Source organism: Microtus ochrogaster, chromosome 10 (assembly GCF_000317375.1).
Source record: "Microtus ochrogaster isolate Prairie Vole_2 chromosome 10, MicOch1.0, whole genome shotgun sequence".
Taxonomy (NCBI): Eukaryota; Metazoa; Chordata; class Mammalia; order Rodentia; family Cricetidae; genus Microtus; species Microtus ochrogaster.
Window position 1 is genome coordinate 52,374,071 of NC_022016.1, and position 5,370 is coordinate 52,379,440.

Below are 5,370 nucleotides of genomic sequence, written 5' to 3' on the forward strand. Positions count from 1 at the left end.
TGTCTATTCCAATGTCTTCTGCACTCTTCTGCAGCTACTGTCCCCCATGCACCAGCTTTCTTTATGCCTGAAAGCGATCCTTTACTGAAGTCTTGGTGAGGTTTGGAGGTTAGGGGACAGTAGAACGAAATGCATGAGACATGAAGCCACTTCTTCCACAGGATCCCTCCCCTATTCTGTCTCATTTTGGAGACAGGTCTGTGCAAACTTGACAGGCCTGGAACTCACTATGTCGACCAAGATGGCTTCAAACAAGTGTTCTTAACCGCTGCGTCATCTCTCCAGCCCCTATTTTAATTTTGAGACAGGATCTCACTACATTGTCTAACTTGTCTTGAGCTCTTTCTATAATCTAAGCCGGCCTTGAGCTTGCGGTTCTCTTGCCTCAGTCTTTGTTGGAGGTTGTACCACCTGCCTCAGCCTCCTATAGTAGTATTGAAGAGTGTCTGGAGCAAAAGTGGGTTTGGCATTGCATATCTGTAGTGAGAAATCAGACCCAAACAACAGGTGCCGCTTACTAATCATGTGACCCTGGAAGCTGTTTAGTCTCATAAGTCTCTCTCTCTCTCTCTCTCTCTCTCTCTCATGATTGTCATTATATCACAGCATTGTCATGAATATTGGATAAATCAAGTGGGGAATGCCTTGCACAATGTCCGGCATATGTTATGCACTCAATTAGTGGGCACTATTATTGTGCCTTCCTAAGGACTGATAAGTAAAGTGGTGCTAAGCCAGGAGTTCCACCTTTCTGAACTCCGGTGTTTACAGCAGTAAGTGAAATGTGGAGACAGAGCAGCACAAAGTGTCAGTCAATAAATCTTAGCTTCCTTTGTGGCATTTGTGTGTTGAGACACCGGACCAATATGGAGGAGGAAAGGCAAACATCTATATGTTTGAACACGGCATGCAAACATTTGTGTTTGAACACTACATGGATCTTCCTGATCCATCTGTCTCAGAGCCAGTTCTGGGCACTTCCTTAGTTGCAGAGATTTCATGTGCGCCCCATGAGAACAGAAGAGGTGGCACATCTGCTTCCTCCGAGCCGGGAGTAGTCATGGAGGCAGGAGGATGGCCTTCTAGCCCAGGTCATCTCGTAGTCTATACTGTTTTGGTTTTGTATTGTTTCTGTGTTTGTTTGTTTTTCATACCTGTTTACAAAGCTGTCACTCCTCTCTCTCTCTCTCTCTCTATATATATATATATATGTGTGTGTGTGTGTGTGTGTGTGTGTGTGTGTGTGTGTGTGTGTGTGTAATGTGTGTGTGTATGATGTTTCTGATGTGTGCACACACAAATATATACACACACATGTAACATGAGGGGCTTGTTTGTCAGGGTTTCTGTCCTGCCCAGTTCCCACAGCCCATAAGCCCCAAAGAAAATCACACACAGGTCTACATAAGATATAAACTGATTGGCCCATTAGCTCATGCTATGTATTAGCTCTTATAATGTATACCAGCCCATTATTCTAGAATATGTTAGCCACATGGCTTGGTACCTTTTCAGTGGGGTAGGTCACATCTTGCTTCTTCCATGATCTGGGCAGGACTGTGGTGAATGGGCTTCCTCCTTCCTAGAATTCTCCTGTTCTCATCGCCCCACCTCTACTTCCTATCTGGTTTTCCTGCCTATACTTCCTGCCTGGCTATTGGCCAATCAGTGTTTATTTAAAATATAATTGACAGAATACAGAATTGTCTCCCACCACACAATATATGTATATATACACACATATATATGTATATATTTGTATGTATACATCAGAAACATCATACATACATACATACATACATTTAATCCCAGTACTCGTCAGGCAGAGACAGGCAGATCTCTGTGAGTTCGAGGCCAGTCTGGTCTACAGAGTGAGTTTCAGGACAGCCAGAGCTACAGAGAGAAACTGTTTCAAAAAAATTAATTTTGTTTATTATTAATTATCATTATATTATTATTATTATTATTATTATTGTATGTGTGATGTATGTTTAGGCTCACCTGTGTCATGAATGGAACAACTTTGTGGAATCCGTTCTTTTCCCACCTTTCCCTGGGTTCTGGGGAAAGAAAGCCCAAAGGTCATCTGGCTTTGAGGCAAGCGCCTTTACCCTCCAAACCATCTCACCAGCTGTCTGGCTCTCTTAAGAAGTTTCTTACTGCATTGCTGAGGCTGCTCTTGAATTCTTGGGCTCAAGCACAGCTCTTGCCTGAACATCATACCTGCTAGGATAACAGAGAAAGCTATCACACCAGCTTGGATTTTCTCTGAAGTACTTCAGGTCCTATTGGGCATGAGGCTTGTGCTGAAAAGATGATGGTATTACTAGTTACCTAAAGTTCCTAACTGTCAGATTTATGGCATTTGAAAAAATGTCAGGCTGGGGATTTGACTCAGCAGTAGCATGCCTTGTGTGTGCTAGAGTTCCCTGTGTGCGTGCTTGAGCACACACACAAACACACACACACACACACACACACACACACACACGCAGAGTCAATCAGTAATTAAGAACTTTCTTTAACCCAATACTTGGGAACTTGTCTTTCCGTGTTCGTAACTCTGACAGTGCCTAGCATCACGATTGACCCATAGCAGTTTCCAGTCCCCAGCTCTTGAATCACATTAAATAAATTGACATCCATTTAGACACTAGCTCCAAAACTCTGTCACCAAATAGTCATCATTCCGAAGGTGGCAGTCAATCATGAATCAAGCATGCCTGCAGACTGGGTAAGCCAGGGTTTCAACTTCCTGCATTGCAGGCATGTTAATACCCGTTCCATTCAGCTGACCCTTAGGTAGAGAGGGCAAACCAAGGAGTGCTTGCTTCAGCAGTGGACAGAAGCCTCGATGTGGGCCCTGCAGGCCCACCCTGGTCCTTGTACTGCCTGTGGGGGTCAGTTCATCTTTCCCAGCCGCGTTTTCCTCATCTGTGGGAGTCAATGGCTACTCTCTCATCCTTTTATGGAAAGAACAAATCTTCCGTCTTCTGCTGTTCTAGCTGTCTGGGGCACTTGCCACCTTTTCCCTCTTTGGAGGTTGAGGGGCAGGCACTTGTGTGTCACTTAGGACTTGCTTTGTGTCACACTTACTTGTATTATACCTCCTGTTTTTTCAGTTGACCTTTCTTTCTTTCTTTCTTTCTTTCTTTCTTTCTTTCTTTCTTTCTTTCTTTTTTCCTTCATTCCTTCTCTTCTCTTCTCTTCTCTTCTCTTCTCTTCTCTTCTCTTCTCTTCTTTTCTTTTCTTTTCTTTCCTTTTCTTGAGACAGGGTCTCACTATGCAGCCCTGGCTGGCCTGGAGCTCGATGGAGTCCAGACTGGCCTTGAACTCACAGAGCTCCACCTGCCTCTGCCTCCACACCCACCCCTTTACTACCACTTTTTCTAGACTGTCTCCACCAGTGGCCATGGCACATTGGGTTCACTGTTAGCATCTTCCTGAAGCACCCACCAATTATTTGTCATTTTTTTTTTCCTTTTTGAGTACTCAGGATGCAACCCAAGGCTGCATGCATGCTAAACCAGTGCCCTGCTACGGAACTCTGTCCCCAGCCCTGTAATTATTTCTCAAACTACTCACTTCCTTTCTGGATTGTTAATTCCTGCAGGGTCTGGATAGCATCTGCGTCTCTCATTTCTGTATCTCTAGTGTCCAGCCGTCCTTTGGAGCACAATGTTTTGGCAGAGCGTTTTTGTCAGATGAGTGAAAAGGATGAAATACTGTACACAGGATGGCAAGACGGCTTATTGGATAAAGGCGAAAGTCATGCAAACCTCACCACCCGAGCTTAATCCCAGAAGCCCTGGTAGCAGGAGAGGACTGACTTTTGAAAGTTGTCTTCTCCCTGCCGGGTGTGGCAGCATACCTTAATCCCAGCACGAGGCCAGCCTGGTCTACACGGTGAGCTGCCAGCCAGCCAAGTCTATACATGGGTACCCACCCACAAACACACACTCACTAATAGCAATAATAATAGTAATATTTCTAAATTTGCAACGTTACTTTGTTAGCAACAAAGCATTGGGGCAGAGTTTCCTCACATTGGGAACAAATTGAACTAGGCATTACGAATTGAGCTAGGCATTATGAATTGAGCTAGGCATTATGAATTAAGCTAGGCATTATGAATTGAACTCTGCATCTTCTTCTTTGTCCTTGGACAAATCTCTCTTCTTATTTTTCCATTAGAAAAATTGAATGTCAGATGCCCAGCCTGGTGGGCAATGCTACGTAGTTCTGGTAAAGTCTGCCCTTTGCCATGTCCTCCAGGCTGTTGTGCCTGTTCAGGGCCTCTACAGTTATCCTTTGTTCCCTGCTTTCTCAGTGGCTAAAGGTTGACCTTAATCCATCTTCATTCTGACCTGCAACCTCTAGTTATTACATGATTAACTACTGCCCAGGGACTGGCCTGGAAGGGAAAATTGTTTGGATATTACAAGGATCAACCCATTCTTCTGAGAGGAAGAAATCACTAACTCAAAATACCTTGTAAACAGGTGAGGTGCGCCAAGCCTACAGCTGCTAATAAGGTAGCTGAGGCAGAAGGATTGCAAGTCTGAGATTACCTTGAGGAACTACAAAGCAATATCAGGCCAGTCAGGGCTGGCAAGGTTCAGAAAGAGCCAGAAATGCATTTAGTTCATCAACCTGCTGAACATCATGGTTTAGCCTAATCTTCCAAACGGTCTCTGATAGCCAGTCAAAATTATCTAACATAGTGTCTATTTGAAAAGAAAGTGCTGAGCAATCAATTAGCTCATGCAATTTTATGAATATCTTAACAAATCCTGGCAACATAGTACACTGTCTAGAATCGGTTGTGTCTCCCCTGCCCCCAGCCCAGTTGCCCAGTTATGAGAGGGGAGCCACAGTCGGCTCACGCTTGCTGCCAGCATCAGTTGAGTATTCCTTTCTCCGGAGAAGGCCACTGTTCAAAGCATGACTGCTACTGAATGCATATTGCCTCTGTCCCATTGTCAAAGGAAAAACTGTGTTGGGGTCTGGCGAGTTAGTTCGGCAGCTAACGTGATTGCCATGCAAGTTTGATCACTTGACGTCAATCCCCTGAACTCACGTGACGGTGAAAGGCGAGAACAGACTTCACAAAGTTACCCTCTGATCTTCATACGTGTGCCGTGGAACATGCCCCTCCCACCACATGTATCATACATACACACAGATGCACACACAACATCATAATTTTTTTTTTATTTTCAAGACAGGATTTCTCTGTAGTTTTTGGTACCTGTCCTGGAACTAGCTCTTGTAGACCAGGCTGGCCTTGAACTTGCAGAGATCCACCTACCTCTGCCTCCCAAGTGCTGGGATTAAAGGTGTGCACCACCACTGCCCAGCATAATAAAT